Source organism: Notamacropus eugenii, chromosome 4 (assembly GCF_028372415.1).
Source record: "Notamacropus eugenii isolate mMacEug1 chromosome 4, mMacEug1.pri_v2, whole genome shotgun sequence".
Lineage (NCBI taxonomy): Eukaryota > Metazoa > Chordata > Mammalia > Diprotodontia > Macropodidae > Notamacropus > Notamacropus eugenii.
In genome coordinates, this window is record NC_092875.1 from 429,531,873 (window position 1) to 429,552,522 (window position 20,650).

General features: G+C 40.0%; 1 protein-coding gene across 3 annotated transcripts in view; it reads left to right on the plus strand.

The window, feature by feature from the left end:
* PDZD2 (PDZ domain containing 2) overlaps positions 1 to 20,650 on the plus strand; it is a 466,470-nt gene that overhangs the window by 265,760 nt on the left and 180,060 nt on the right. Inside the window, exon 1 of one of the 3 annotated variants that reach the window (XM_072605914.1) lies at positions 3,592 to 3,819. The exons of the other annotated variants lie outside the window; for them this stretch is intronic. The gene's annotated coding sequence lies outside the window, so the exon portion shown is untranslated. Of the gene's footprint in view, positions 1 to 3,591; positions 3,820 to 20,650 lie in introns of those variants that run through there. 3 annotated transcript variants of the gene reach the window in all.

Sequence of the window (20,650 nt, forward strand, 5' to 3'; positions counted from 1 at the left end):
ACCTCTAATTTGCTTCCAGATCTAAATTTATGATTCTATGAAGCAAGGTCTTGGTCATTACCCAACTGAAGAGAGAACTGGAGCAGTGAGGTGAAATAATTTTTTTAAAGTCATGCAATCAATTCATGACAGAATACTGAATACTGGAGGGAATATTCTTAAGGTAAATTGCCCTTGATTAGGAGGTTAGTTTGGCCACAACTACAATCCCCTTCCTTTAAAATATATATTTTTAACAGAATCAGTTTCTTTCTACCTAGCTCTAAATGCAAGCAGAGGTCATGTTCTAGGTTCAAGAAATAGTTTTGTTCTAGTGGGGGCATCATGATGATGAATGTCAATGTCCAGAGAAAATCTGGGTTGACCTATTGAACTGAATCCTAGGTTTAGGAACCACATTTAACATTATCTTTGTTCTCTCTCTTTTAACTCATCAGAAAAAAATAATGCTTACGTGCCAGTAATTTTGAGTCCCTACTGCTATTGGTTAATGTACAAAAAGGAGGTTACTTATGTTTTCCTCTTGGGATAATGTATGAAATTGTTGTGATTCCTGGAAAGCTGGCGGAGGTCCCTGGAAAACAAGCAATGTTAAGCATGAAAAATACCCCACCTTTTAAAACTGTTTTATTGGCTCTTTAAATATATATATCTATATATAGATAAATATAGATATAGATATAGATATATGTCTATGTCTATATATATCACTATCACATAATTTACCCTCTCTCTTCTGTACCATAGAATTCTTTCTTGTAGCAAGTATAACCAAACAAAACAAATCAACACACTGATTGGTCAGGTCTAAAAGAGTGACCTTCTAGTCCACCACCTCTCTCCTGAAAATTGGTAGGCATTCTTAGCATCATTCTTTGGAAGTCGTGATTGGTCATTGCTTTGATCTGAGATCTGAAATCTTTCAACGGTGTTTTCTTTTACAGTATTGTGGTTATCCTTCAAATAGCTTTCCCTGTGCTAATTTTGCACTGCATCAGTTCATGCAAGTCTTATGAGAATGTGAATGAAGTGACATAAATTTCTCTGAATTCTTCATGTTCATACTTTCTTGTAGCTAAGTCATATTCCATTACATTCATGCACCACATTTTTTTCAACCATTCCCCCTACCCTCCCCCAATCAATGGGCAAACATGTTCTTTCCAGTAGAAAGGTGCTGCCTTTTGGTCCTTATTTTTGTCCACATGGGAGCTTTCCCTCTAAGGCTTAATAGTACTGGATAGCTTTATTGAATTATGTGAGTCCTCTTCTCTGACCGAAGGTGGTTCCCCTATACATGTGAATCCCATATCTGTTGAGATTTCAGAGAAATGGATGACAACTAGGTTAACCTGGGCAAGTGGAAATGGACCTAAAAGAAGAAAACAACTCTTGTAATTTATTCAGTCTATTCGTTCTGCATTTTTGGCGGGTGTGAAAATCTATGGAATTTCCTCTCTATGAGACATTCCAAGCCCTCTGGTGAAGAGGATTCAACTTGCTTCTGCAAGTGCTAATAAATAAGGTCCATTGAAAGTCTTGTCTCATGGCTACCAATAAAAAAAGAAATTTAAAAAAGAATAAAACCCCTCTGGATAGTTTGGAATCAGAATATCTCACTGGGATTCATGGAGAAGATCTAGGTGTATTGCGAAGAATATGAAATAAATGTGGGAAACTAGATAGATTTGTGTGGTTTAAAAAAAAAAATTTTTTTTCAACACTAATGATTGAATAGGCCCTCTTCTGGTCGTCGTGGAAACAGGGCCTAAATGAGAATGTGGAGGAACATGGGTCTTTTGTTCCCAGTATGCATAGTTGCTAATGGGATTTGTCAATCCTGTGTAAACCCCTCTTCCCTCTGATTTTGGTACTCTGTTCTCTACTTACGTAAGTACTAGACAAGAACCATGGATTTTGAAGGCACATGTCCCTGAGTGAGCTTGAAAAGTCTCTTTTGGATTTTTGTTTGTGCTATTTTTACTTTCATTCAGGCTTAAATGGAAGCAGTCTGATTGTGTGTGTGTGTGTGTGTGTGTGTGTGTGTGTGTGTTTGTGTTGGTTTCTGGAAGATTTTTTTAAAAATGTACTATTCCTTGGTCACTGACTGTTCTCAAGGGTCAAGTTGCATCATCTATGTGATTGCTGACATTTGAACAGGGCGTGAAACTCCTTGATGGAAGAAACTGCTTGTCTTTGCCCATTCTGGTCTGTGATAGGAAGCATGAATTTAGGACTAAAGAAGAGGCTGTAGAGGCTTGTGGAAAGAACTCTGCCATTGGAACTGGAAGACACCCAGAGAGGTGACTTTCAGAGAGGCCTCAGTTCCCTTATCTTTAAAATGAGGAAGTTAGACTAGATGAGTCCTGCTAACATTCTATGAGTGCCTGTAAAGTTTGGATTCTGCGATGCAGTAATTTTATAACAGCCTTTGTTAATGAAGTGACACACTGTAGTAGGAAGTAGTAGACAAAAGATTTGGAATCAGAAATCCTGGTCCTGAGTCCTAGGTGTAGGTATATGATTGAACAGATTAATTCATCTCTTTAGGTCTCCATATCCTCAACTGAAAAATGAGGGCTGTTTTTTAAAATGAGATTACCTCTAAGGCAGCTTCCATCTCCAAATCCTGTGAATCTTGTTAAAGAGAATTGATTCTATCCTTTGTTTCAGTGCTAGTTGGTTGCATGAAAAATAGCCCACTTTGTCCATTATGCTTATTGTGGAATCCAGCATGATCTCATTTCACTACAAGGGATCCAATAAAGAAGCTTTCCATCTGATAACATATCCTTTTGTGTTCGCATTTTTGCTTCCTGCATGTGTTGGGCCAAGTATCTTCAGACTTAATCTGTGGATGGCAATGAGAACTGTCCAAATGGAGAAGGGGCTACTTTGGAATGTAGTGGTCGTCAGTTAGAAACTAGAGGGTCAATTGTCATCATTAATCTAGAAAGGATTCTCAGTAGGGTACAAGTTAGACCAGATTCTCTCCAACTCTGAGATTCTCTAATTCTTTTATCAAAGAGTATGAGTCACTAGGGAGTGTAAGATGCTAGAAAATCCTGGAACTTGGAGTCCGAAGAACTAGGTTTGAGCCCTGGATCTGTTGTTTCCTATTTTGATCACCTATCTGAACCTCTGTTTCCTCATCTGTAAAATGGGAATGATAAAACTTGAGTTATCTACTGCCCTGAGTTTCTGTGAGGCTCAGATGAGATAAGGTGTGTAAAGTCACTTGGTAATTTAAATCATGGTATTGGTCTAAGGGAGGATGGTTCCAGCTGAGTGCTTTTGGCTTGACTGAAAAAGTGGGAGTCCTTTGCAGATGGAATCACTGTAGCATGCTTGCTGAGGGAAAAAAAGATGGGTTCCTCCTACCAGGATGTACTTTTCTCCCTCCTTCACTCCCTGTGAATTAGAGCAGTTATTAGCAGCGTGGTTCCAAGAAGCTGGCTGAACCAAGGCTGGCTAATTCTCTTACTGAACACAGTTTAGCTGCAAGCAGTCATAAATGAAAAATGATCTGAGTGCTGTGGGTGGGGCTCCTGAGTACAGGAGGTGAAGGAGGAGGGTGGAAGGAGGGAGGGACTGACTGGCGAAGAATCTTTTCTTGTGTTCACTGGAAGCATGGATAGCTGACAGGAAGTCCAGAGTAGCTCACTGGCATGGTTCACATTTTCTTGATAGTCAGTAACCTTGTAGTTTTAATTGGTGAAGGAAAAAGGAGAAGAAGAAAAATAAACTTTGGGTCCTGTTCTTCTCAAGTGGTGGCTCATGGGAAGCAGAGGACACTCACCTGTCAGACTCAGGCAGCAGGTAGGGGTGTGTGTGTGTGTGTGTGTGTGTGTGTGTGTGTGTGTGTGTGTGTGTGTGTGTGTGTGTGTGTGTGTATGGGGGGTACACGGGGGAATATGAGAAATATAGGATGCATTACCTACATGCAACACACAGCTTCAAGTTGAATTGTGCCAGCACACGCGTTTACACAGATAGCAATAGGGAGGAATCTACGGCCAGTTATTCATTCACAAGCCAAAATGACAAGTTAGTTTTTCTTTTCCCTATTCCTTTTTTTCTTAAACATGTATGTAGTATCTGAGCTAAGATTTATGACAAGTTGGCAAATGCTAAATGAACTGCAGACACTGTCAGGCTGTGGATTAACTCTGCTGTGGATCAGCTGGGAGAGTCAGGCAGGAACGTAACTAGCTTTTTGCATTTTGGAGACAACCAGGTGCAACTAGTTTTGTGTCAGGTCCTGGAAGAGAGGAGGTGATTGTGCCAGGGCTGGAAAACATTCAGAGAATGACTGGGTCCCAGGGTGTAGACTGACTGAAGACACTTAGAGTTTCTGCTTTAAAGCACAATCTTGCCTTTGTACTGGGAATTGCAAATGACTGTGAAATGAGGATGAGTATGGCCAGTGTTTCACTACAGCAGCCTGGGAAATTGGAGCGGATGGCCCTACCTTTTAGAGGTGAGGGACAAAGAAGCACACCAAGCTGGACCCCACTGTTTGCCCTGAAGCTTGAGTCACTTGAGCACTCAGCAATGATTTTGGATATCTGTGCTTCCCCTTAGACATCTCTTTCATTGCTCAGGTTTAGGATCCACAGTAAAAGGTGAAGTAGAATGATGTTGAGACGCTTCTGGGTCATTTCCATTGTCATAGTCCTGAAGGATAGACCTGCCTCCGGGGAGGGCAGTGGAGAGAGGGGTACCTCTGATGTCAGGGGACCGGGACTCCCGTTCTACTTTTGACACTTGCTACTTCTGTGATCTTGGACAAGTGACTTAATCTCTCAGCTTTTTTTTTTTTTTTTTATCTGTAAAGTGGGAGAATGAGAGATGTGGAGAGGTATAGGGATGGACTAAACAGTGTCAGAGGTTTCATTCAGCTCTGTGATCTCTGATCTAAATTTGATCATTTGCTTGGAAATGGCAAACTTTCAGGAAGAGTGGTTGGGATATTTGTGAAATTCATTAGCAATGGTGCGAGTCAAAAAAAAAATCATCTGTTTTCAGGGTGTGCTCAGTGCTAAATGTAATTAGAGAACTGGGTTTCAGTAATAGAATTTTTCTTCACGTGAGCAGGTGTGGTCCATTGTAGCTGTCCTCAGCTTGGCAGTGCCTGTTAATGACTCTGACGCTCTGGCCTCAAGGATTGCATGGTGGCTTTGCTCAGAAAGATCAGCCCTACATATCATTTCAGAGTTTCTCTACCTCTGGGCTTTCTTTTATTGTTTTTTTAAATTGATAATATTTTATTTTTACATCGCCTTCATTCTCCTGTATTTTCTATCTACTCCCCTGCCTAAAGAACCATCTTTATAGTAAAAAACAAAAAAGAGGAAAAAAGCCATTTCAGCAAAACTAACCCATCAGTCAAGTTCAATATTATCTCTAGTATTTCACACCAATAGTTTCCCACCTCTGCAAAAAAGGGAGAGGGAGTTGTATTCTCTTCTCAGGCCAGATTTGGTCATTTTAACTTTTTTTTCCTTCTTTCCTTTTACATGGTTGTAGTTATTATGTGTTATTTTCCGAGTTCTACTTATTTTACTGTGACCATTTGTACAAATTTTCCTATATTCTTTCTATATTCATATTTTTATTATGGCTCCGTTACATAGTACATTACATCCATATACCATAACTTGTTTAACCATTTCTCCAGTTGATCCACTTGGTTTCCAGTTTTTTGCCCCCTCAGAAAGTGCTACCATAAATATTTTGGTATACCTCAGATCTTCCTATGTGCCTTTGACTTCACTGGGCCACATGATTAGCAGCTGTTGTTTATGCTTTTTTCTCAAAGAGGTCCATGACATCAGGGAAGTGATGCCATGAGTTGCAATAGAATGGGATTTAAGTGAGGCAGGGCTGTGCAAAGTTACCAGCCTCACTTTATGCTTAGCAGTAGAATCTCCCTATCAAAGGGCATGCATGGATTTTCTCCAAGTTTCTTCATTCCACTGCATTTGCTTAATGTTCTCAAGTTAGGCTGCATTGCTTGAGGTTGGTCCTTCACTGTGCCCTTATGTTGTTTCTTCTTTTCTGTGCTATCAGCACTTGTCTTGTGTGGATCTTATTGTCATCCATCAAGCCCAGTTTTTGTTTCCAACAAGTGGCTGGATTGGCTGCTTTCCAGTGCCTGGTTGTGGTGATCCTGACCTGACATTCAGTGCTGCGGTCTGAGTTACCATCTTTATTATTGCTAAAGACAATCTAAGTGTGGTAAATGGTGACACTTAGGTTAGCTCCAGAAACTTGAAGGCACACTGTTGCAGGAGATGGTTTCGGTTGTTGTGCTGTTCAGCCTCCTAAAGTTTCATACCCATTAGATCTGGCAAAGATAGACTTAGAAAATGAGTTTATTTCACAGTCAGACAGAAAGAATAAAATGAAACTATCCATTTGAATGATATTGTTTTCACCCCCACACCTTATTTTCTATCATAAGAAGTTCCATGCTGTTACAAGTAAATGTGTATGTTAGAAAGTTCCATGTTTTACTTGTAGCAATCAGCAGGTAAATGGATCCCAGCACACTGCTAATTTGCCAAATAGTTTCGGAACTGGTTAGAAGTTGTTTGTCATTTTGTGCTTTTTATAGGAGTTTAGATTTAGAACTAGAAAGTACCTTGAAGACATTGTACTACATAATATCTTTTTTTTTTTTTTTAAGTGATGGGGATTTAATGATATTTTTAAGATGAAGAACTAGGTCCCAGGGAGATTGTGATTCGCCCAAGTAGTAAGTGGCAGAGCCAACATTTGAACCTAAGACAATGGTCATAACAAGTACTTTTTTGGTACATTTGATTCTAAATTCTGTGTTCTTTCCATGGAGCCATGGTTCCTTATCCTACCTTTCCCTGCCCACTGTTTGAATGTTGACCATCCTTAGCCTAGTTGAGGGTATTGGACTTGTCAGTTTGAGGCAAGATGTTTCTGTCAGACATCAAAAAGAACAAAACTTTGAGTGAATGTCAAATTTAAGATAACATATTTACTCATTTCCCGTGGTGCTTTTCATTTTGCTTCAGGACTCTGGGTTGAGATTTGGAAAAAGGTTAGACTAGGCATTATCTAGTCTAACCTCTTCATTTATTTTATAGATGAGGAATGTGGGGCTTGAAAAGTGAGGGGACTTGCCCAGCATCATACAAGCATAAGCCAGGATTTGAATTCCTCACCTCTGATTCCAAATACAGTGTCCTTTCCACTAATCTGTGCTGATGTCTTCCTGTGTGTTCTTCTACCAAGCACATTATCTTCCTCACTGTTCTATTTTGAATAGCAGAGGGAAAAACACACCAAAAAAAACTGGTGATGTCAATCATGTTTAACTTTAGGCTTCTTAACTGTGGAAGCACAGTTGCTTTTGTATTAAACTGAAATGTGGTCCATAGCTGTAATGGCTTTGTTGCTGACTGAATTGCTTTATCATGAGAATGGTTTATGTAAGGAGATGACAGCTTAGAGCCAGGAAGAAAAAAGACTTGCATGAAATGAGTTTCTTTCCAGGTTCTTTGGACTGTGTGTCCTCTTGTTGTTCCAAAATTGGATGCTGACCCTGAGGTCCATCCCTGAAGGAGGTTTAGGGTAGGACATAGTGTAGGAGTTAGAAACCACTGAGAAAGGATGAAAACATTGGGAGAGAGCCCCATGGGAGTGGGGAGAGTTCAGCAGAGATGAGCCACACTCCTCGACAAGTCACATTGTCAGAGCTGGGAGGGGCAGGTCCAAGGGTTTAATCTGCCAGGTGAGCCGTGCGGGAGCTGCTGCCCTCTCCTGTATTTGGAACAGGGTTGGCTCCAATTTTAGAGATTAAGCAACCTGTTGTTCCTGTACGATGTGCAATTTCAAACACAGAAGCCTGATTTGCGTAACTTGTGCAACTCACCTGGAGACCAATCTGGGACTTGAGACTTTACTCCCTGAATAGCAGCTGAAAATTCATAACATTTGAATGAGATTTATGAGCTTGCTACTGGTGGTGTGGAATGTGGCTGCTATGAGAAAACTGAAGTAGACCCTAATGTGAAGGGTGCTTTGGATTTCCAAGGCTGTGACAAAAGAGGAAGAGAAACTTCTTTCTCTACACCAAAAAGCACTTATGACCATTGTTTTGTGTAGCTAAAGGTTCTGTCTTCCTGGAAATAGAAGATGGAAATCTCTCCCTCTTTGTCTCCCTCTCTCCTCCCTCTCCTTTTCTTCTTCTTCTTCCTTTCTCTCTTGTTCTCCCTCCCTCTCTCCATTTCTTTCTCTCCCTCTCTTTCCCCTCTTCCCCCTCTGCCTCCCCTCCTTTCTCCTTCTCCTCTTCCTTCTTCCCCCTCTCTTCCTTCATTCCTTTCTCTTTTTTCTTCCTTTCTTTCTCTCCCTCCCCTTTCCTCCCTTCTCTTTCTCCTCTCTTCCCTTTATCTTGCTTTTCTCTTCTCTCTCTCCTCATGAGCTGTATGACTGAACTGATGTGGCATACTGAAAAGGTTGCTGCACATCTGGCATTAGATGACCTGATTTCCCATCTCAACCCTGACCCTTGTCTTCTGGGTAAATTTTGGCAAGTTATTGAGCCTTTTTGAGCCTCAGCTTTCTTATGTGTAAAATGGTCAAGATAGCTGGCTTGCTTCCCTCTCGGAGTTGTTGTGAGGAAACCAGCTTGCAAATCTTGAGGGACTACAGGAAATCCAAGTTGTTGATGAAGACATGGAGATAAAACTTCAGTCTTCATAGACTAGTACCACTTCTCTATTGCCATGTAAGGAGGAAGAGGAGGAGAAGGTTGGGAACTGCTACTTCATATATCTGAGTCCTTTTCTGTCCCCTTTCTGGGACACATACCCTACATTGTTTGGGGACTTTCCTAACTCAGTTCCATATAACTATATATCTGTATGGTGATGTCAAGGCACAGGTGACCACAGTTATGTCAGCCAAGTGTAACTTGGCACTCACAGAGTCACATAAATATTTGTTTTAAAGATCCATATGATTTGCATCTAGCTTCAGAGGTGCCTCACTTTATGTAAAGTATGCCTATAAAATATGTAAATCAGATTATCCTTAACAGCACTAAAGGTAGCTTTTTGAGGGAGAGAGAGAGAGAGACAGACAGACAGACAGACAGACTTTGGTGAATCTTTTTGTAAAATGAAGCATAACTCCAATAATTTGTCTGTTTGCAAAAGTCTGTTTAAATTTCTTCAAAGTAGGACACACATTAATTTTCCAGAAACTATGCTAGCCTTTGATGGAGTGGATAGAGACTTAAGTGATTTAGAAACTGTTTTTCTTTATTTCAAATTAAAAGATGAAAACAAAGCTAGAAATTGGCACAATATAACCACTGACAGGCAGAGTCAGGTGTTGACTGACTGACAGAAATGTGTTCCTATTAGTTCCTATTATTAGAGAAATGACTATAAAGCATAAATGTGAGCCTGCTCCCAGTGTGTATATACTCCCCCTCCCGCCTCAGTCCCACACCCCCAACCAAAGTACTGCCAGAATGCATTAGCTAAACAGGTTCTGCCTGCTCACTGCATGTTGGTGGCTTTAGGAAACAGTCACCACAAAAGAACTTAGCTGTTTCTCTCTCTCTCTCTGTGTGTGTGTGTATGTGTGTGTGTGTGTGTGTGTGTGTGTGTGTGTGTGTATGACTTGATTTTATGTCCACTGACCTCTCAAAGTATCAGAACAGTGGATTAGATTTCCATCAGGGACAAGTTTGAGACCCTGGCCATAAATGAGCCTCTCACATTTTGCCTGTAAATCTGGTGATCTTAGAAGCCAGAGCAAAGATAATTTTCTGATACAAGCTTTTCGCTCTCTTCACCCCCAAACAAATGCTATGGTTTAGAGCGCTTTGCCAGTATTAACCCATTTTGAAGTCAAAAGTGAAGTTGTATTTGCTTAATTCCTTTCTCCTGACCTGTGTTGGTCTGAAGGTCTGCTTCAGGCACCAGAGACTGGCTAGTGTTTAGGCTCATAGATCCCATAATGCTCTTGGCCACTCTTCTCAGAAATTTTCAGTCGCTCCCTATTGGCCATTGAGTAAAAGCAAAACTCTGCTACCTGATATTCAAAACTGTCTTCAGCCTGACTCCATCCTATTTTTCCAGCTCTGTTTTACATTATTCTCCTCCACACACTCTCATCTACATTCAGACTCACAGACTTTAGCTCATGAACATGCCCTGAATTTTCCCACCTCCATGCCTTTTCTCATACTGCTTCTTGTCTCTGGAATGGTTTCCACTGTATCCCTTACTGAACAATCTTATCCTACTTTAAAACTTAACCCAAGCCACCTCCTCCAGAGGTCCTTTCCTTCCTTCATCATTTTCCCCTGCTGCCCAAGATCTCACATAATTATTTTACACCAATATATTTACAATGTAATACTTTTACTATTTTGGAGATGATTATACATCTAAAATGATGCTGTCACTTCTCAGTAAAGTCCTCTTCTACTCCCCTATATGATATGTATTATAGTTAGTGTTTTTGTGACCAGCACTCACTAGATTATAAGTTCTATGAGAGCAAGAAACTCTTATCTGTTACCTCAGCTTTCTATCTCCCTTCTCAGCTCTGTGCTCTGTCTGCAGTGGGTACTTGGTGGCATCACAGGACTCTAGATTTAAAGCTTAAAGGGACCTCAGAGACCAGCTAGGACAAAACACTCATTTTAGAGACGATGAGTACATTGCAAGAGGTTAAGTGATTTTCCCAAGATCACACAGGTAGCAAAGCTGAGTTGAAACTAGATGCATGGCCTCCAAACCCAGTGAGGGCTCTATCTGTTGGCTTGCCCTCCTTCAATGTTTTTAACTAAATAAATGAATGATTTTTTTTCTCAAGATTTGAATCCCTAATTCAAAGATTGCTGGTGAAATCCTACAAATGGAAGAGATTGACCAACTAATAAAGTAGATATAGTTTCCCCAAATATGGGCTCATTTAGGCATAAGTGGTTTCACTTCAGGGCATCAGGGGAGTATGTATCTGCAGACTGGTGGAAAGAGGGCATTGGCATGCTCTCAGTGGAACAGCACCATGAGGTGGCTCATAGAACTTCTCACGAGGACTTCAGTCTAATAGGCTGCCAGTGCCTCTTTTCTGGAATAAATCCTGACCTCTTTTGGGGCCATGGTCTGCTCCTTACCAAGATCCCCCTCTGGAAGTGAGGGTCTGGCTGCCAAGAGGTAGGTCTAGTGCTGTCCTCACTGTATTCCATGCTGGTATTGATTCTTGTGAGAGGCAGCCAGTTGAGTCCTTTAGACCTCCAGTACTTTCTTGGGAGGGAAAGGGATTCATTGCTGACAATAAGCCAATTGCTTTTTGAAAACAACACAGGCATTTGACTGTAATAGATGGAAGAAGGTTTTTGGCAGTCTGAGTAAAGGAGGCCTGGAGGGGAAGGCAGAAAGTTGCCTCTCATTTTTTTTTGGGAAGACTCCAGGCTGGAGAGGTTTGGGGGTGGGGGAGAAGAGCCAAAGGGCTTTAGGTTCTAAATCTAAGTCCTCTGAACAACCCTCGGGACAGGCCTGCACTTGTTGGACTTCAATTTATCCCTCAAGGTGGTAAAGAATGTGAAAAGAGGATGGAAATCCGAGGGCTGAGGAATGTAGGCTGGTTTAATCTTGGAGTCTGATGATTTCTCTGGCACTTGGGCTTCCTAGGCACTGAAGTGATGCAAAGCCTACTGTTTGTTTTTCATCTTCTTGAATCCCTAATTAAACCCTGTGAAATGAGCTTACTTATTGGGATAACTAAGTGTGGGGGCTGATGTGTGAGTGGATATAGGCCCTTATTTGGGGGCCTGAGCAGACTCTGTGGTCCAGGAGCATTTTACCCAACGGAGTCTGTTGCCATTTACAACCCCAGAAGGACTGATGGATACACTCTGGCCTTCTGACTGGGCTTTCACTTCAGAAGCAATCTCTGGGCTACTCAGAAAGCCAAGCTGAGAATCATTTAGCCAGTCTTACAACTCTCCTTTAGGCTGCCTAGCAATGAGAATGAACAGGGACTTTGTGTACAGGGCTTCCCAAAAGTCTTAGTTTGGTTTTGTGGTTTAAATTTTAAAGTTTTTGGAACATTTGGTGTTTTACTCTGGCAGATGTTCAGTCATCTTGGGACTGAGAGGCAGCATGCTATGATGGTTGGAGACCTGGGTTGGGAGTCAGGAAAACCTGGGTTTGAATTATGCTTTCAACACCTTTTAGCTGTATGACTAGGCAAATCAGGCCACTGTCTGGCCTTTATTTTCTTCATCTGAAAATTCAGGGATTGGAATTGATGACCCATAAGGTCCTTTCTAAGCTCAAAGTCTTCCATCCTTTGATATACATTTATAGTTTGTTATATAGCCTATCTACTTTCTGTTCCACTTACTTTTCTTTTCCCCCACTCTGCCTTTCAACTATTTCTTGAAGTGTTAGTACATAAAACACATTTATTCCCGTAACTTACCCTTCATGAGTAAGTTTGATTGTTGTGCTTGTAGGGGACAACATGAAGCACTGAATTTGAAAAAAGTGTGTTCGCTGGTAAACTGCTGGCTATTTACAAGGCTGATTTATGCACTCATTCTGTATGTGAAGGCAGATAAATGAACTTGGAGCTCTGACATAGTAACACCACCCAGAGATCCAACAAAATCTGGCCTGACTGAGACCAGAATAGGGAATTCTAGAAGACTACATGAGTATTTTTGAGGTCACAGTATCTGGAAGTGGATTTGTTTCTATTTTGGTGTGTCCTGGAGATGTGACATTGGGTTTGGGGTATCTCCATTGACAGAAATCTCCATCCAGATCACTCACTATGAGACTTTGTGGCTGATGAATTGTACTTTCTGGCTGTACCATTGAGTCACAGTTATGGGCTCTAGATCTGGGTCATAACATTTTATTTCCAGGGCTGATTTCTTCCTCGGATGAATGTGCTCTCCCTCTTTTGGGTCATTGGCTATCAGTTTTGATGGTGATGTGCAGTTTCAGGTCAAATCAGCAAACATTTTATTAATGCTATTATATATCAGACATCGTGCTAAGTATCTCAGTTGAGCCGAGACAAGATAGGGTACAGAATCCTGTCCTGTTGTTGCCAGGCTTCCGAGTGAGGAGAGAAGCTCACATTTAAAGACTATTAATCTAACCATGTTTTTATTCAAAAAACTTAGAATGGCAGGAAATCTTTAATTCTTTTAGTGCAAGTTTTCGCAGTCTTTTCTCTCTCCTCTTCTTTGTGACTGATCAGAATTGAGACTAACATGAGGCAAATGGGGCTTTGGGAGGGAGTTGACACTCTAGGAGTAGGCCACACTTTCTTTTATATTGTAACCTCTGTCATTATAACTTCATTCTTTTTCCCTCTCTTAACTAGAACCAACATTTCCAAGTTGTATCACCATGGCTTCCTTCTCTGGTATCTACCATCCCCCTAACACTCCTCCCACCCTAGCGAGGGGCCAGGCTTGCTAGAGGACAGGCTGCCTCTCTATTCTCCTTCAATTGAATTTACCTCAAATACCAATATGCCTCTTTACAGCTCTGTGACCTTATATATATATGTATATATATATGTGTGTATAACATGTATATGTATGTATATGTATATGTGTATATGTATATATATGTGCATTCTTGGTCTAGCACTTCCTCAATTTTTTTTCAAGAGTACATTTTATCCTAAATTATATGGTAGTGATTGTAAAATACTGAAAATAAATAAAAAGAAAAAAATTTTTACAAAAGAGTACATATTATTGATGCCTCATGTCTTTAAATCACACTAATTCCAGAAAAAAGATGCTCCTTCTCCTATCCACCATATTGAATTATCCTTCGTAACAAAGAAAAACTATTCAGCAAAATTACTCAATACAGTGATTGAATCTGATGACATATACAACACTATTCACTAGTAGCCTCCCACCTCTTTGCTGTGAGGAGGAATATATACTTCATTATTGATGTTCTCTGGGACCAGCATCGGTTTTTCAATTATTTGAATTTGATTCCTGGGACCTTTTGGAATTTTGATTGTTATAAAAATATTTACAACCAAGATTGACTGTGGACATTGATTTTTCCCAAACTTTCCCTGAAGATAATTATTTCTTTCGTATAATCTCAGACTTGGAATGAGCAGTTTTTAATCAGTAATCACTTGGTTGCGTCTCTGCATTTCTTGGGCTGTGAACCTGGGATCTGATTGTACATAAGTGTTTCTTCTTTTTCTGTAAGCAAGGCTCAGTTGCTTTAGTGGCAGCTTTAAAAATCGTTTGAGCCAAGTGACCAATTAATGGGTCTTCTGTTCCCTACCTCCCCCAAAGTATTTGAAACTCAACTTTTCCCAACACTGGCAACTTCATTCTGCTTTCACTGAGTTTTGGTTAGTTTGTGGTAGAAGAATAATTCCCTGCAGAGAGATATAAACATCTTTTGGGCTGTACAATTTTGATCATCAAAGTCAAATTGCTTCTGGCTTTTCCTGAAAACAGATCTTGTTTGGAGATCCATAGTTGATGTGGGAAATAATGCTTCATCTTGGCAAGGGGATTGTTCTGAAAGCTTTCTATATATGATCTCATTTGATCCTTAACAACAACCCATAATTAATAGCCCAATTTCACAGATGAGCACACTTAGGTTCACAGAGGTTGTGACTCCCTCTAGAAGCAAACTGGAACCCAGGCTTCCTGATAACCTGATTTCTTTCTGGTTACCCAGATGCTACTTCCCCAAAGATATACAATTTAGCCTAAGTCTTTCCCACACACTCTGAATGTTCTCAAAATTTGGCTCTTGTACTTCTATTAGGTCTACATTTTGACTGGTGCATAGGTAGTCTAAAAGGTGCCTATGTGGTGTGATTTGGAGAGGGTACTGTTAGACAACATCCACCCCTAAACCTGCCTACGTAACTGAAATTTGAACATCTTTTGGGTCAAAGATTGTCTTCATTTTCTGCCCCACTCTCCACAGCAAAAACAGCAAACTGAAGGACCCACCTCAAAGATCTTTTTTGTTTAAAATATTTGATATCCTTTTTTTACTTCACTTTCATTTCCCATAATATTCTAGAATGGGGGTAGGAAAGAGAAAGGAAAAGCAAGAAGTAGTCAGCAAAATTAACCAATTTATAAACTGAGTGTGGTGGTCCATGCTGTATACACTCTATGCCCACAGTCAGTCCCCCATCTCTGCAAAGATGGGAGGGAGTTAATTTCTCATCTATTCTTTGGGATCAAGCTCGGCAGATTATTCACATGGCATGGGTCTGATGGGAAAGAGGAATTGTTTATCCAGCAGCCTCAAGTGTGTTTTCCCTTTGTGGGGAATCCAGAACCCATATATTTTTGTATCATAAGGTTGACTGTGTGTACAGGTCTCTGTGAGATGAAAGACGCATTAACAGGAATGTTGGAGTGTTACTGCTCTAGCAGCTTCATATTCCTGTCCTTACAAGGAAGGTCCATTGCCCAAGGTGGCCCTAAGTCTGAAGAACTTGAGGTCCCTGATGGGAAGAAAGACTTACCAGAGAAAGAATAAATGTCTTGACTGTTTATGTGCTATTTTGAGTCCATTTATGTGTTTTCTGCATTTATTCGTAGGTTCCTATCTTTTTATACTTTTTGTGTTATCTATAGGGCAAAATAAAGGCAGTCCTGTACTCAGTCAGTGTATTTGTAATTTTGAACATTTATATTGAAAATAGGGAACCTTTTGTACATGCCTGTAGAGATGTACACACAAACTGTATTTGATGATTTATTCAGTAACTTTGGGAGGGAATGCAGCATGAGCCAACGAGTCGGAGATTTGGGAACTCGCTCTACAATCAAGCCCTGTCAGGGTGAACTCAAAATACCAACCTGAACCACAGGCTACAAACAAGTATTAAATGATGTAAATTATGAGAAACACTTTAAAAAAGGTCAAGCTCTCTACACGCAAATGGAACGTGATATTAGTAATAATAAAACAGTTTATTTCAATCTCCACAATCTTGTTATTGTCAGTACTTCCCCCCAACAGTGGAAATCTCACTTCATTCTTTCAAACTCCTTAAAACTATTTATGAGCCATAAATCCTCTATTACTGACTGACTTCCGTTGCCAGTCATTTATGCTCTCGATTTTCATGCCATTCCTTATTTATAAATAATCAGTAGTAAAATGTGTTTGACTTTGACATCAAGAGGACATTAATAACCACCAATCTGTATACCCATTTTTTCATATCTACAAGCAATCAATTGAAAAACTTAAACTAAGCAATAACACTATTAAATTATACCAAAGTCCTGACTCACATGTGGGGAAATTGTTCAACACTTTTAATGATCCTAAACTGTTGATAAAGCTCATCTTTTCAATACTACTCTTCTCCTGGTGATGTTATATGGCTGCAAGTGATCAAACCCTACGATCTGTGAAGAATTCAAAATTTTAAGTCACCCAAAAGGCAATAGAAAGATATGGTGGGTAAAAGAGATGGCAGCATATTTCTAGGGATGACTTTTTTACAATAGATGGTATAAAAAATGTCATGGAGAATATGAGTCACTGGAAAAGGAAATGAACCAGTCATTGAGGAAGAAGGAGAGACTACTGACGGATAGCCGCCACAAGGAAAGAATCATTGTTTTATAAACAATTGACACAATTCTCCCCGGAGACATGGAGGCTTGCTCTCTACCTGGATTTTAAAGTTACAGAATTATAGGATTCTGGATTAAGAGCTGGAAAATATCTTCAAAATTACTTTACCCAATCCTTCCCCACTGGAGAGATGAGAAACTGAGTCCCAAAGAAGTTAAGTGTCTCCTTCAGGGTCACTAAGCTAGTACATGGCTGAGATAGGTTTTTAATCAAGGTCCCTCTAACTCCTAGTGCTCTGGCCATCATAAATCCTGCAGACTTGGTGCTACTCCATGGTGTGATACCTCTGAGACAGTAAAAGAACCAGAGGATGCCCTTTAGGTCATCAGATAATCCTGTGGAGACCAGTTGGGTTCAAATTCTATTTGTGACTCATAAAATCTCTGTGCACTAGGGCAAATTATTTCTTGGGCCTCACTTTCCTCATCTATAAAATGGGGGAAGGTGGGTAGCTATTTGGATCAAATAACTTCTTAGGTTCCTTCCAGCTCTATGATCAAATGATTTATGGAAAGACATGGACAAGAACTGCACTGTGTAAAAAGCCGTAGAAAGGTTGTGATCTGTATTATCCCTGGAAGGAATACCCATCAGAATGAAACCATGGCTCCATCTAAGCCTCTGCCTATTTGGTAGTAGTAGTCTTTTGCTGAATGGCCAGAAACAGAATGACGACAAGTGGGAGAAATATCCTGTAACTCAATGGAGAAATTTATTTCGTTATCAGAAAAACTAAAAGTTCCCAAAGAAACATTTACTTCAACTTTCCTGACCCTAGTATAATTAAAGTAACTTTAATGGCCCATTATTAGAGCATTTTGCTCTATCCCTCCCCGTCATAGCTACTTTCCAGCTACGTTCAGGGACAAGTAATTGTTCCACATTGGTGAGCTGGTACATTTGAAGATGATAGGATATTTCTTTGCTCAGCTGCAAACGCTCTCCATGGCCACCTCCTGCTGCTTAGGAGGGTGAAAGTGGTTTGAGTTGTTTTGTGAATGGTAGAATATAGCAAAATTTAAAAAGTTAAAAGTTTTAGCCTCCCTCCCCCATGTTCCAATTGTCTTTACTTTTCTTGTGGTTAGTCCAACCTTGCCATGAATAAGGGTTGCTTTACTGCTCTACTCCAAGAAAAAAAAAGACCATAGAATGTTGTTGACTTGAGTATAAGAAACTGCCCTCTGTTTGGCGATCAGTATTTCTTGATTACTTGCCATGTCCAAGACATAGTGGCTCGGTAAGGGGATACTAAGATGGTTAAGTCTTGCCCTCAGCTAACTTACAATTGAGGAGATGAAAAGATCCATAGGAGTGTATGATAAGACAAGAAATGACGTAAGCAATTTATGATTGTCAAGTGAATTGTATAAATAGAGTTATGAATTCAGGGTTTGGTTAGTCAGAGGAGGAAAGGTTGATGGATGGATGAAGTGTTTGTGTTTGTATCTATAGGGAGGTAGATTACCTTTTTCTTTTGATCTTTTGATTCGTGCCTAAATTGGATTTAAGTGAGACAGAGTTGCACGAAGTTGTCAGCCTCACTTTCTCGTCCAGTGGCAAGACAGAGTCAAGATGGTTGGCGATGGCTCAGGATGCAGTGGATGATCTTGGTGTCTTCAGTGTCTAACCAAGTTCTAAGTGGCCCACATCACCCGCTTCAGGTGCCATTGGAACAAATGGTTCTCATCTGCTTATTCCACCAGGGGAAGTCTTCACATGCTTGGGGTAGACACTCCCCTAACTCATCAATGGGTTTGAAACCCCTGGTTACCCTAAACCTCATTTGGCCTGTCTGCTGAAACGATTTACTGGGGTGTAATTGCGGTGCATGCTGCAGCTTCTTGGAGCCACAGGTGAGAGTTGGGTGGAACAAGTGGACATCAAAAGTGGAAGGAGCCCCGAAAAGGGCTCAGCAGTCATCACACCAAAGATACTGGTCCTCCCTGAACGCACCCTACACCCCTAGATCACTTCTAGGGAAAGCACAGAAATACTCTCTTAGGAGTAGTGAGAGATAATGCTAATGCTGAAAATATTGGCTTCTTTATGCTAAGATCACATCTTGGAATCTTTTGAGAGTCAGTTTTGTCACATAAAAAAATGTGTTGATACTGTTGATTAGGTAAATGTAAATTGGAACAACTCTGAGGTACTGCCTCGCATCTTACACCTCACCACCTCACAGATTAGCTAATGTTGAGAAAAAGGAAATGATAAATGTTGGAGGGATGTGGAAAAATTGGGACACTAATACACTGTTGATGAAGTTGGGAACTGATCCAAGCATTCTGGAGAGCAATTTTGAACTATACCCAAGGGCTGTAAAACTGTGCCATACCCTTTGACCCAGCAATACTGCTATTAGATCTGTATCTTAGTGAGATCAAAGGAAAATAAAAGGATCTGTTAGTACAAAAAAATTATATTAGCTCTTTTGGTGGTAAAGAATTGGAAATTGAAGGGATGCCTGAATTGGGGAGTGGCTTAGCAAATTGTGGAATATGGTGGTGATGGAATTCTATTGTACTATAAAAATGACAAGCAGGAAGATTTCAGAAAAGCCTGGAAAGACTTATATGAACTGATGCAAAGTGAAATGAACGGAAACAAGTGGACATTATATACATTAAGAATAATATTGTACAATGATTAGCTGTGAATGACTAAGCAATTCTCAGCAATGAAAAGATTCAAGATAATTCTGATGAACTTACATGATGAAAAAATGCTGTCCACCTCCAGAGGAAGGATTGATGGATCTGAATGTAGATTGAAGTATACTTCTAAAAAAGGATTTGGTCTGTGTTTTCTTTCACATCATGGCCAATATGGAAATATGTTTTGCATCACTGCACATGTAGAGTCTATATTAAATTGCGTGCTTTCTTAGAGGGGGAGAGGAGGGAAGAGAGAGAATTTGGAACTCAAAAATTTTTTAAATGAATGTTAAAAATTGTTTTTACATGTAACTGGAAAAAAAATATTTTTTTAAATGTCAGTTTTCAAGTGCTATTCATCCAAACATTACTCACTTAAGAACCAGGAGAATAATTTATACAATAACAACATTGTAAAAGTAACAACTTGGAAAGACTTAAGAACTCTGATCAATGAAATGGCCAGACACGATTCCAGAAGACTGATGGTGAAACCTATTATCTACCTTTTGACAGAGAGGTGATGGACTCAGGATGCAGAATAAGACATACATTTTTGGGCCATGGCCAATGTAGAAATTTCTTTTGCTTAACTACCCATATTATTAACAGATCTTTGTTTTTCCTTTCTGTAAATGAGGGGGAAATGGGAGGTATAGAAAATAAATGTTTGCTAGTTAAAAAAAATTAAAACATCTCCTTCTTAGCTATAAGTATCACGTAAATGGCAGCTGTAAAATGTAAGGTAGTTTGTGGTTTGTGGGAAGACATGATGATATAATTCATTAGGAGTGTCTTCAAGTATTATTGTCTTGTAGACAGAAAAGAAGGAAATAATCCACCCATGATAAAGTTAGATTTCCTTTTCAGTGTTCATTCCTCTTCGAATCTCTTTGGGATTGGAACTGTATTAGCTTTTATGGTTTGGAATACTAGATTTGTAAGCCAAGCTTTTTGTTTACCTCTTCTGTCCGTTCTTTGATTGACTTTGACTGAATTTTACTGCTCTTCAAATTCTTTTACCTTGAGCAAAAAAAATTGCCCACATTTTAGAGTAATTTAAGGTTTCCAGAATACACCACATGCATTTTCTCAGTTGATTCCCCACAACAGCGTTGTGAGGTAAGTGCTATTATTATCCCCCTTTTACATACAAATCCCCTGGGTTTGAATCTAGGCTGGATCCATGGCCGTGAATGTGCCCTCTCCTCCTAGTCAGGTGCTGAAATGGATAGAGCTCTTAGGATGACCCACCTCAGACACTTAATAGTTGTGTGACCTTGGGCAAGATCATTTTAGCCTCTGTCT